We start from the raw sequence: 13,966 nt of genomic DNA, 5'->3' as shown, positions 1-13,966 counted from the left end.
CTCTGTAACAAAAATTGCATCCTGTTTATCATCCTACAAGTTCCAAAAGCTATTCCAATGTGTTCTGGCTTACTGCAGCACTTTCTGCTTTCACAGTCTCTGTAATAAATCAATGTATCTTTACCTTGTCAGACTTGTCAGCCTGTGTCTGGAAGGCTGCCAAGTTCTTCAGTGTTGTGGTTCTGCTATGAATTCCCGCTTCCAAGCCCCTCTATGCACACTGCCTGTGTATTATTTAGATTAGTGCAGCTTCTCTGTTCTCTCATCTTTTACAAGCTGGATAAATCGTCCTCTGAGCTGGCTGGTCTTTCACATACTAAAGAATTACAGACAAGGGCAAAGCTGTTTGCAGGAGAAAAAAGAGCAGCCTGAAACTTCAGTGCATGAGAACTGCAGGGAGAAAGAAACACACAAATGATCTCTTGAGATTCAAGAGGAAGGCTGTATACAGCCTGCTTGTGTATGGTTGTATTTTCTATGTCTGGACATACAGTACATCAACCTACTTCCTGTTTTGGTGGCCATTTTGTTTGTTTATAAACAAACTTTTAAAAACTGTTTTTAACCACTTTTAATGCAGCGAGGAGCGGCGAAATTGTGACAGAGAGTAATAGGAGATGTCCCCTAACGCACTGGTATGTTTACTTTTGTGCGATTTTAACAATACAGATTCTCTTTAAGTCCAGAAGGACATGACCCTATTGGTACATATGTAAAAACATGATAATTTTACATATATATATATATATATACAACAATATGAGTTAAAAAGTGGAGTTCCACGGTTGTGGATACTCTCCTGTGACTGTCTCAAATGAGTAGTCTGAATCAGAGTGTGGGGGTCTTTGCTTATCCCCCTCTGCTGCAGTGTGGAGCACTGGAGCGAGGTGTAGCTATCCCACACTTTTGACGGATGCCTGCACAGTTGTACGGTCTGTGGACAGGACAGTGGAACGCTGCCTAGCCAGTGTAGATAATGAACTGGAATGGTGCATCCACCTAAGGTCTAGTCCCCCCAACAAACCACCAATGACAGGTGGGTTTGAACATAACAATTAGTGCAAAGTGCTGTACATAGACTTTAACATGGACATGTTTCACCAAACGGCATTATCAGAAAGTGTGCTATACATATATACAGTAGTTACAATAACATCCTACACCACATATTTACAAATATTACAACCCCTCCCCCCCCCCCCCCCCCCCCCACATCATCATAGGAAGCCCCAGTCAGAGCTCTGACCGTGGAACTCCACTTTTTAACTCATATTGCTGTATATATAAGTACAATTATCATGTTTTTACGTACAGTGGGTTGCAAAAGTATTCGGCCCCCTTTAAGTTTTCCACATTTTGTCACATTACTGCCACAAACATGCATCAATTTTATTGGAATTCCACGTGAAAGACCAATACAAAGTGGTGCACATGTGAGAAGTGGAACGAAAGTCATACATCATTCAAACATATTTTTTACAAATAACTGCAAAGTGGGGTGTGCGTAATTCGGTCCCCTGAGTAAATAATTTGTAGGACCACCTTTTGCTGCAATTACAGCTGCCAGTCTTTTAGGGTATGTCTCTACAAGCTTTGCACATCTAGAGACTGAAATCCTTGCAAAACTGCTTCAGCTCAGTCAGATTAGATGGACAGAGTTTGTGAACAGCAGTTTTCAGATCTTGCCACAGATTCTCGATTGGATTTAGATCTGGACTTTGACTGGGCCATTTTAACACATAGATATGTTTTGTTTTAAACCATTCCATTGTTGCCCTGGCTTTATGTTTAGGGTCATTGTCCTGCTGGAAGGTGAACCTCCGCCCCAGTCTCAAGTCTTTTGCAGGTTTGCCCTGTGTTTGGCTCCATCCATCTTCCCATCAACTTTTGACCAGCTTCCCTGTCCCTGCTGAAGAGATGCACCCCCCGAGCATGATGCTGCCACCACATTTGACAGTGGGGATGGTGTGTTCAGAGTGATGTGCAGTGTTAGTTGTCCGCCACACATAGCGTTTTGCATTTTGGCCAAAAAGTTCCATTTTGGTCTCATCTGACCAGAGCACCTTCTTCCACATGTTTGCAGTTTGCCACAAGCCATGTGGGGGACACAGCAAACGTGACTTCTTATGCTTTCTGTTAACAATGCCTTTCTTCTTGCCACTCTTCCATAAAGTCCAACTTTGTACAGTGCATGACTAATAGTTGTCCTATGGACAGAGTCTCCCACCTGAGCTGTAGATCTCTGCAGCTCGTCTAGTCACCATGGGCCTCTTGACTTCATTTCTGATCAGCGCTCTCCTTGTTCGGCCTGTGAGTTTAGGTGGATGGCCTTGTCTTGGTAGGTGTACAGTTGTGCCATACTCCTTCCATTTCTGAATGATCGCTTGAACAGTGCTCTGTGGGATGTTCAAGGCTTTGGAAATCTCTTTGTAGCCTAATCCTGCTTTAAATTTCTCAATAACTTAATCCCTGACTTGTCTTGTGTGTTCTTTGGACTTCACGGTGTTGTTGCTCCCAATATTCTTAGACAACCTTTGAGGCCCTCACAGAGCAGCTGTATTTGTACTGACAGATTACACACAGGTGCACTCTATTTAGTCATTAGCACTCTTTAGGCAATGTCTATAGGCAACTGACTGCACTCAGATCAAAGGGGGACGAATAATTATGCACACACCACTTTGCAGTTATTGATTTGTAAAAAATGTTTGGAATCCTGTATGATTTTTCGTTCTACTTTTCATATGTACACCACTTTGTGTTGGTCTTTCATGTGGAATTCCAATAAAATTGATTCATGTTTGTGGCAGTAATGTGACAAAATGTGGAAAACTTCATGGGGGCTGAATACTTTTGCAACCCACTGTATGTACCCATAGGGTCATATCCTTCTGGACCTAAGTGTGTGGTTACTATTTCCCTGGTACCCAATTACTTTCGGTAGGGTTTGCAGATTTTTTTTTTTTAAATGGCTAATAAGGGAAGATTCTCTGCAGAATGCTTTTCAATCTGTTTTCATTTTTTTAAACCGCTACGATTGACTAATTACAGTATCTTATAAAATCACTATCGCTGCAATTTTGCTCTGAATTTAATGTAAGTCAACATGTTTTTAAGAACAAACTGATTGAAAAGCGCTCTCCAGTGTATCTATGCCCTAATAGCCTTATCTGCTTCCTCTGGATGATTGAGTCTAAAGGTACATACACACGTCAGATTTGCGCAAACGACCCGTCATTGATCCACCAAAGGGATCGCTCAAATCTGGTCTTATCAGCTGAACGACAGACTGTACACACGCTGGATTTGATGTCCGAACGACTGGTCGTTTGGACATCCAAACGACGGATCGTCTGCGCAAATCCAACGTGTGTACGCACCTTAAGCTGTTCTACCTTTTGATACTTTGTAAATTGACCCGAGGAAGCAGGTAAGACTTGAGACGCATCAGTTTTAGTGTCCGATAAATATAACTAAAACAGATAAATATTAGTCTTACCTCGGAGGAGCATTGGACTTTCAAATCTTATATCCCTAAGGTGCCTCATCTCATCCTGCATAGGTATTTGGTTTTTTTTTTTGTAGAGCAACCATCTGAAGAAGAATCCTTGACCGATCCATGTGGAAACTGTATTCTCCACTTGCCTGTTACTATGGTTAATTTTTAGAAACTCCGCTTTGAAGGTAGTTTTTCTCTATCTTCATTATCTGTCCAGTTTAAATACTACAGTATATTGGTGCTCCTGGTGTCTTTTTTTTTTTCAGTTCCTAGAGTTCACAAGTTGAAGTAGAAAGGAGGCCGCCATCCTACAATGTCTGCAGCTCTGGTACCGGGTCCCTGCACTTCCAGTCGTCAGAGCCAGTCTAGTGTAGAAGTGCGCTGTTTGCGTATCTCTCCAGCCGCTGGAGAGATACATAGAGGGCACACTTCTGCGTAGCTGGCCACAATAACTGAAGTGCGGGGACCCGGTTCTCGTAGCTGTGGGCAGCAGCGGAGGCATGGGGGTGATCCAGGCAGATGGGGCTGGAGGAAGCCTGAAGTATATATAAAATCATTACACTTTAGTCAGCTTTGAAGTCTCTTTAAGGACAAGAGACTGCTGGGACAATAAAACAGTGCGTACTGATGAATCGCAGCACATACTGCCGATCTTGCTGCTTGCACCAGCTGCAGGCCCTTCTCTCTGCCGTCGCTATGAAGGTAGAGCTTGGTGCACTGCATATAACCAAACAAACTGGAGGCCAAGGTTTCCAAGCAAATCCTAGTGTGGGGCTACAACATCTGTGCTGGCAGGCAATTTACATGTTAGTTATTTTTGGAAGGGAGAAGGAGGTAGGAGGATTGGGCAGGTAAAGTTTAACCACTTGCCGATCGCGCACTCATACCGCGCGTCGGCAAAGTGGCAGCTGCAGGACCAGCGACGCAGTTCTGCGCTGCCGGCTAATTAATCAGGAAGCAGCTGCTCGCGCGAGCGGCTGCTTCCTGTCAATTCACGGCGGGGGGCTCCGTGAATAGCCTGCGGGCCGCCGATCGCGGCTCGCAGGCTAAATGTAAACACAAGAGGAAATAATCCGCTTTGTTTACATTGTACGGCGCTGCTGCGCAGTAAGGCAGATCGGCGATCAGCGGCCGGGGATCGCCGCCATGTGACAGGGGACGTCCTGTCACAGGCTGCACAGGACGGATAGCGTCCTGTGCAGCCCCGATCACCAGGGGGCCAGGTAGGAGAGGGGGAAGCGGAATTTTGCCGCGGAGGGGGGCTTTGAGGTGCCCCCCCCCCCGCCAGCCACACGCAGGCAGGAGAGATCGGATCACCCCAGCACATCCCCCTAGTGGGGAAAAAAGGGGGGTGATCTGATCTCTCTGCCTGGTGTTTGATCTGTGCTGGGGGCTGTAGAGCCCACCCAGCACATATCACAGAATTCAACGCTGGTCCTAAAGGGGGGGGGGGGTCCTCAAGTGGTTAAATCATACAATGCAGATTGCTTGGCTGTCCTACTGAGCCTTTGCCTCCAATCCTCTTAGCCATAGACCCTGAACAAGCATGAAAATAAGGTATTTCTGACTGAAATCTGACAGGATTAGCCGCATGCTTGTTTCAGGTATGTTCTTAAGACACTACTGCAGCCAAATAAGTAGGACAGCCAGGCAAACTGGTATAGTTTCAAAGGAAATCAATATGGCAGCCTCCATATCCCTCTCACTTTAGCGCCAGTGTTTTATTTGCCTGTTTACTCTTTCATAGACAATGAAACTTGCCATTAGACTCCAGGGTACATCTCATTCATCTGCACTGTGGGTGGTGTACATAGTGTGCAAAACACACAAGCTGTAAGACTGAAAATTGTAGTTTTTTTGGTAAGATTCTGAGGTAGTTCTTATACTTTTGTGAATGTTTTACTGAGAACTGTCAAGCTAGGAAAAAACATCCTGAAAGTGGGAATAAAATTTGCTACTTCAGTAGGAAAGTTGAGAAACTGGTATTATATATAGTTGGATGTGAAAGTTTGGGCAATCTTAATTGTCATGATATTTCTGTATAAATAGTTAGTTGTTACGATAAAAATGTCAATTATATCATATAGGATACACACAGTGATGTTTGAGATGTGAAATTAAGTTTATTGGATTTACAGAAAGTATGCAATCATTTAAATAACATTAGGCAGGTGCAGAAATGTGGGCACTGTTGTCATTTTATTGATTCCAAAACCTTTAAAACTGATTATTGGAACTCAAATTTGCTTGGTAAGCTCAGTGACCCCTGACTTACATACACAGGTGACTATAATTATGAGAGAGTATTTAAGGGGGTCAATTGTAAGTTTCCCTTTTAATTTTCTCTGAAGAGTAGCAGCATGGGAGTCTCAACTGACCTAAAGACAAAGATTGTTCACCATCATGGTTTAGGGGAAGGATACAGAAAGCTGTCTCAGAGATTTCAGCTGTATGTTTCCACAGTTTGGAACATATTGAGGAAATGGAAGACCACAGGCTCAGTTCAAGGTAAAGCAGACTATATAACCCAGCATTTCAACTTTGCTCTAAAACATTATTTACAGCATATATGCAACCAGCTTTTTTTTTTTTTTTTTTTTTACTAGACCAGCATTGGAAGGGTTACACACAGAGCTTTAATGTTCCGTGGAGAGAAATGCTGCCACAGCCGAAGTTTAGATAGATACATTTAAGTAAACACAATGGCCTCAATTCACTAAGATCATGCTGGAGATAAGGCAAGAGAAAATGTCACCACACAGTGAGAGAGTTATATTATCTCTTCATTCCTTAAGTTACCTCCTCTGTAGTTATTTTCACACGCAGTTAATAAACAGCCTGTCTTTCAAGGATTGAAGAGTTAACTTTAGGTTTGCCTGAGGTAAAATGTTTCCTGAATACTACATGCCTCATCACCATGGTGACCACTCTAGAAACGTTATTAAAGATAGGAGATAAGCTTAGTAAATTGAGGCCAAAGTAACAAGTGAGGAATGTGACTCACTTTCTGACTGCAGGAGCTCCTGCACAGTCAGAGTGTGTGTCAAATTCACCACTTGTTACATTGTGTTTACTTAAACGTATCCATCTAAACTTCGGATGCATCTGCATTTCTCTCCACAGAACTTCAAAGCTCTGTGTGTAACCCTTCCAATGCTGGTCTAGTAAAAAAAAAAAAAATGCTGGTTGCATATAATATGCTGTAAATAATGTTTTAGAGCAAAGTTGAAATGCTAGGTTATATTCTGCTTTAAGGCTCAAAGTGGCTGACCAAAACAATTCTCATACAGAAGTGATGAATGGTGAGAACAGTCGGTCAACCCATAGACCAGCACCAAAGACCTACTTCATGCTGTGTGGCCAGTGCAGGGACTGGGAATCTTATTAAAGTTGAGAGGTGCATGGATTTCACTCAGTATCAGCAGATTCTGGAGAGTAATATTCAGGAATCCATGACAAAGCTGAAGCTGTGCCAGGACCGGATCTTTCAACAAGACGACAACCCTAAACACTGCTCAAAATCCACTAAGACATTCATGCAGAGGAACAAGTACAACGTTCTGGAATGGCCATCTCAGTCCCCAGACCTGAATATAATTGAAAATCTGTGGTGTGAGTTAAAGAGAGCTGTCCATGCTCAGAAGCCATCAAACCTGAATGAACTAGAGATGATTTGTAAAGAGGAATGGTCCAAAATACCTTCAACCAGACTCTCATTGGAATCAACAGTAAGCATTTAAAGGCTTTAATTTCTGCAAAAAAAGATCTACTAAATATTGATTTCATTTCTTTTTGTGGTGCCCACATTTAGGCACCTGCCTAATTTTGTTTAAACAATTAATGCACACTTTCTGTAAATCAAATAAATTTCATTTCACTTCTCAATTCACTGTGTGTCTCCTATATGATATATTTCACTGAGTTTTTTTTTTTTTTATCATAACCAACGATTTATGCAGGAACATCATGACGATTAACAAGGTCGCTTAAACTTTTGCATCCCACTGTAGATTTAGGCATTGGGCAGGTGTGGAGGTAATGCAGTGGAGTATTAGTGATGGGCATTAAAGTAAAGGAGGTTAGTGTCATGCTGGGGATACACGGTACGTTTCTGTACCGTGTATCGACCAGCTGATAATATTCAGCTTGCCCGATCAAGCCGCTCAACCCCCGCCCGCTCGATTCCCACCTGCGGACAATGGCAGGGAATCGAGCGCTGATAAGGAAGCACCGCCGGGGGCGAGTGGTAATCGATCCGCACGGACGAGTGGGGACGCAGCTGGGGTCGATCCAGCGGCTAATTGAGCCGCCAGTCGACCCGTGTATTCCCGGCATTAGGGAAAGGTAGGGGTGAGAAGGGAAAATAACTGTTCTGAGGGAGAAGGATATTCAACTTTATAAAAACAGGAAAGCAATATAGAAAGTAATCAAAAGCTAAGAATGCCAATCAGCAGTGTTCAAACTCTCATATGGAGGAGAAAATTTAGGGATTCTATTGACACCAAGTCATGGTCAGGTGGACCAAAAATGTCACCCAGAACTGCCAGGAGAATACTTCAGGATTCCAAGAAAAAGCCACAAATAACTTCAGCTAGGACACAGAATCTAGGCTCAACTCCCACATGAAGACATGTAAAATGCACTGAGCATACATGTATAAACCTACAGGGAGGTTTGAAAACATATGGTAGCTTGGTAGGGTGGGGCAGAAGTAAATTAACTTGCCTACTGGGGCAGCTCCATATACAAAAAGGCGTCCATCTTCCAGCTTTCCCATTCGCACCTTGCATGAGCCGCCAGTGCAGCACGTTCCCAGCCCCTGGTGTATGCTGGGAGATGTGTGTTCTTAGCCACTATTCATGTGTGAGATGCAGTGTGCCTGGCCACCTAGTGCATGCTGAGAAATGTAGTTTGACCAGCACACAGAGCTTAAAAGAAACCTAAACAGAGGGATATGGATGTTTCCTTTTAAACAATACCAGTTGCCTGGCAGTCCTTCTGGTCTCTTTGGCTGCAGTAGTAATTGAAACACACACCTGAAACAAGCATGCAGCTAATCCAGTCTGACTTCAGTCAGAGCACCTGATCTGCGTGCTTGTTGAGGGGCTGTGACTAAAAGTATTAGAGACACAGGATTAACAGGAGTCAGGCAACTTGTATCATTTTAAAAGGAAAAATCCATATCGTTCTCAATTTAGGTTACCTTTAAGTGTGGGATGCTCACCGAGGTTAATCACGACTGATTACACATGATTCAAATAAGGGTTAATTACCCATAATGCCGCCATCCGCCCTGCACGTCAATGATATTGCAAGCGTCTTATTAGTCGCGTTGCAAGCCTCGCTGTGGCACACTTCCTCCAAGGCGGAAGGAGGAAGTGCGCCATAGCGAGGCTTGCAACACAATAGGACGCTTGCAATCTCGATGACGTGCAGGGCGGATGGCGGCATTATGGGTAATTTACCCCACCACATCCAGCTCCGCACCTGCAGCAATTAACCCTTATTTGAATCCCGAGTAATCAGTCATGATTAACCTTGGTGAGCATCCCTGAGCTTAAAGGGACTCCAAGCTCATCTAAAAAATAAAAGTTGTACTCACCCGGGGCTTTTTCCAGCCCAGTGCTGGTCGGGAGGTCCCACGACGGCGTCCTGGCTCCTCTCCTAGTCCCCACTCCGGAATGGCTGACCGGCCGCAGCCCGGGCGACACTCGCCCGAGTGTCGGGCTGCTCCTTCCGCGTATGACGCGGCTGACGTCACACGCCGGCCGTCTCGCGTCATCACGGCGGCCGGCGTGGCAGTACTGCGCATGCGCGATTAAAACTTTTATTTTTTAGATGAGCTCGGAGTCCCTTTAACCATCATTATACAGCTATGAGTAGCCGCTGGAGTGCCCGGAGACGAGAGATTGCAATCCGCATCCTGGCAGAAGTAACGGAATAGTTTTCAATCAGTTACATCCAGAACCAATTCAACTCCAGATATGGTTAGATTGCAAGCAACATACTTCTGTTATGATGAGAAAAAAAACAATTGATGCTAAAGATACATGCGAGTCAGCACCATCACCACATTCCAGCTGCCAATTAATCTCTCACTATCCTAAAAACCTAGACATTCCAATGTAAGCACCCTAACCGCTCACACTGGACAAAAAAAAACAAAAAAAACTTCGCAATATTTACCCAATAGAATCAACCAGTGCTAACAACCTTTGGACTCAAAGCTCACCCAATAGATCTTTAAAACATGCTGAGATCATACTGCTGGGTATTCTTGGCAACTTCTGCCATGTAGCCATCTAATCCAGCACTGGACCTCCCTATGTTGTGCTAAACCACACATGGAAACTTTTTTTTTTCGTTTCAAGTGAAAAAGACAGAAGATTACTGTATGTTTCTACTAAAAGCTAGAAAAAGTATTATGATGATGTGGTTTGGTAATTGGGACCAACATTTCTGTAAAGCCACATAGGCCATGACAAGGGAGCTGCTGCCAAAAAGGGAATTGGACATGGAAGAGGGAGCTACTTGGAATCGAAAAAAGAAGACCTAAAAAGTAGAGGTAACCATACATCTAGCGATGAGGCAGTTTCAACCGAGACAAATCTCTCTCCAATCTAATCTGATTAGAGAGAGAGAGAAATCCGTTGGCTGTCCATTCACCACAGGCCAATTCCCGATCAATTTCATACTTAAATTGATCACAAATCAGCCTTGTGAAGCCGCTTCCACCGCCTGGCCGGCCTGACGCTGTCCCCCATAATGTCAAATGTGTGAACCCCCCCCCAGTGCACTATGCTTTATCTGTCAGTGTCTGCCGCTGGCTCCATCTCCAGTCCATACACACGCACCACTTGTTTGCCAGAATAACGTGGGCACGCTTGTGACATCACACACGCCCTGGTGTACGCCGGCAACCACGTGGGGCATGTGTATGGATGGAAGATGGAGCCAGCGGTGGACACGGACAGGATAAGTATAGTGCACCGGGGGAGGTGGGACATTTGACTTTATAGGGGACAGCCCTGGGAGTTTCATCACTCATCCTGATATCACTCCCCGCTACTGCCACGTGCCTAATCAGCCACGACGGGCCGACATCTTGCAGCAGGTCTTATCGCTACATGCCACCAATTCGGCCCGAAATTGGCCGCATAGTCAATCATGCATGCTCTTGGCAGCACTGATTTTCATCCAATTCGATAATTATCAAATCGGATAATTGATCAACTGCTACCTCGATAGATCTATGGCCACCTTAAGTGGTGACATTCTGATACTCTCACCTGTGTCATATCAGATCACAAACAAAGCTGAGGCTCCTTTAACACCATCAAGATTACATTGCCATTCAATTTTTCACTCACACCCCAAGGTTTCTGAAAAGCCACATCACATGTTAACCACTTTGGTACCAGCGGTCTCTGGCCCTTTAACCACTTCAGCCTACAGTGTTGTTCACCTTATGCATCTGAGCAACTTTCACCTCCCATTCATTCGCCAATAACTATCACTAATCACAATAAAATGATCTATAGCTTGTTTTTTCCGCCACTAATTAGGCTTTCTTTGGGTGGTACATTTTGCTAAGAATTTTATTCTAAATCCATTTTAACAGGAAGATTAAAAATTCATTATTTCTCAGATTTTGGCCATTATAGTTTGAAATTAATACATGCTACCGTAATTAAAACCTATGTATTTTATTTGCCCATTTGTCCCAGTTATTACACCGTTTGAATTATGTCCCTATCACAATTTATGGCGCCGATATTTTATTTGGAAATAAAGGTGCATTTTTTCAATTTGCGTCCATCACTATTTACAAGCTTATAATTTAAAACATATTAATATACTCTCTTGACATGCATATTCAAAAAGTTCAGACCCTTTGGTAACCATTTAGGTTTTTGTTCTTTTTGATTAACATTTTTTATAAATAAAAAAATTACATTTGGGTAATTTTTGGTTTGGGAGGTAAACAGCTAATTTTAAATGTAATTTAATGTATTTAATAAAAAAAAAAAAAAAAAAAAAGTATGTGGGTGTAGTTTTACTATTTGGTCACAAGATGGCCACAGTCAAAAAGTCCTGTAAGTGAACGATCTCGCCTCCAGGAAGCATTAGGAGAGGAAACTTTTTTCTGCAGAAAGACAGCAGCCTCTGATAAGAGGCCGTAGATTTTTCTGCGGGGGGACTCCAGGGGCGGCGCTACACTGGGGCTTGCCGGGGCTGAAGCCCCAGCTGACAAACTGTAAGCCCCTATGAAAGCCCCCCCAGTCGCTGCTGCCCCTGCCGCTTTGCTTGGCTCGCCTGTGGCCTCAACCCCTGCAGGGTGCTCGGGTTGGGCTGCCGCCTGCCCCCCATGTTCCCCTCCCTCTCATCAGACCTGCAGATCAGCGCGGCGAGCGGAACAAACAGAACTACAGACAGCGTGGGACCCGACTACGTCATATGCGGAAGTGACGTCACTCGTCACCTCCTGCATATGAACTGACTCGCGCGGCTGCTCACTGTGTGCCGCTCTGTCAGCCGGGTCCCACGCTGATCTGAGGTCTCTGTCCCTGCTCGCCGCGCTGATCTGCAGGTCTGATGGGAGGAGGAGGAGGAGGGGGGAGAGAAACACTACCTACCTACATAACCACTTACTGCTACCTACATAACCACTTACTGCTACCTACCTATCCTCTCTACCTACCAGAAACCACCCACTGCTGCCTGCCTACCTACCTAAACCTTACCAACCTACCTAACCACCCACTGCTACCTAAACTTTACCTAGCTACCCAAATAACCACCCACCCAAACACTGCTACCTACCTATCCGCACACTTACCTACCTGCCTACCTAAAACCCCACAAGCTCCTACTTATCTACTTTAACCCACACATTGCTATCTACCTACCTAAAAAAAAAAAACTGCTACCTACCTACCCACACAGTGCTATCTACCTACCTAATACACTGCTACACACCTACCTAAACCCCACACACTGCTACCTACCTACCCACCCAACCACCACCTGGGGACACCCTACTACCTGTACTGGGGGGGGCACCTTACCACCTACTGGGTGCAGAGTCACTGACTTCTAGTCAGTAACACTCAGTCACATCCAGTGGCAGTGAGTGACCCAGGCACCCACGGACAGCGCACAGGACTGAAGGCTGGACTCTGGAGCCGAGCCAGTCAGTCAGCTAGACAGCCAGCAGGACTCAGGAGTCGAAACTCCGACAAGGTGGGTGTGGTGGGTCAGGGTGTCCTGTCCTGTTTACTCCAGCCAGCCAACTGCTAAATTGTTTTTTTGCAACTGTGCACCAGGCAGCCACCCAGGCCTAGGGCAGCTCAGCAGGCACCACCACCAACCACCAGGCCTGACTCTGAGCACCCCCCTGGGGGGCCTCAGAACACCCACCACCCAGGCCTGAGCTGTGCTGCGGCCCCCAGCCCACCACCAGCCATGCCTTAGCTGCCCTGGGGCCCCCAACCTACCACCACCACCAAGGCCTGAGGCCTTCAGCCCACCACCAGCTAGGCCTGAGCTGCCCTGGGGGTCCCAGCCCACCACCACCAGCCAGGCCTGAGGCCTCCAGCCCACCACTAGCCAGGCCTGAGGTGCCCTGGGGCCCCCAGTCCACCATCACTAGCCTGACTACATATACTGGGGACATCTATACACCTGGTGACACTGGCTGTCGGTCATTATGTGCATTAACTGGTGAAATGCTGTCTCTCATTACATGCATTTACTGGGGAAATGCTGTCTGTCACGTGCATTTACTGGTGAAAAGCTGTCTCTTATGTGCATTTACTGCAGAAACGCTGTTTGTCATTACGTGCATTTACTGGTGAAAAGCTGTCTCTTATGGGCATTAACTGGTGAAAGGCTGTCTGTCATGTGCATTAACTGGTGAAAAGCTGTCTCTTATGTGCATTTACTGGGGAAATGCTGTCTGTCATTATGTGCATGAACTGGTGAAAAGCTGTCTCTCATTACATGCATTTACTGGGGAAATGCTGTCTGTCACGTGCATTTACTGGTGAAAAGCTGTCTCTTATGTGCATTTACTGCAGAAACGCTGTCTGTCATTACGTGCATTTACTGGTGAAAAGCTGTCTCTTATGTGCATTTACTGGTGAAAAGCTGTCTCTTATGGGCATTAACTGGTGAAAGGCTGTCTGTCATGTGCATTAACTGGTGAAAAGCTGTCTCTTATGTGCATTTACTGGGGAAATGCTGTCAGTCATTATGTGCATGAACTGGTGAAAAGTTGTCCCTTATGTGCATTTACTGCGGAAACGCAGTCTGTCATTATGTGCATTAACTGGTGAAAAGCTGTCCCTTATGTGCATTTACTGCGGAAACGCAGTCTATCATTATGTGAATTAACTGGTGAAAAGCTGTCTCTTATGTGCATTTAATGGGGAAACTGTCTGTCATTACATGCATTAACTGGTGAAA

This window comes from Hyperolius riggenbachi, chromosome 1, assembly GCF_040937935.1.
Source record: "Hyperolius riggenbachi isolate aHypRig1 chromosome 1, aHypRig1.pri, whole genome shotgun sequence".
In the NCBI taxonomy this organism is placed as follows: domain Eukaryota; kingdom Metazoa; phylum Chordata; class Amphibia; order Anura; family Hyperoliidae; genus Hyperolius; species Hyperolius riggenbachi.
The sequence above is the reverse complement of the archived record's forward strand: the minus strand, read 5'-3'. Positions refer to the sequence as shown.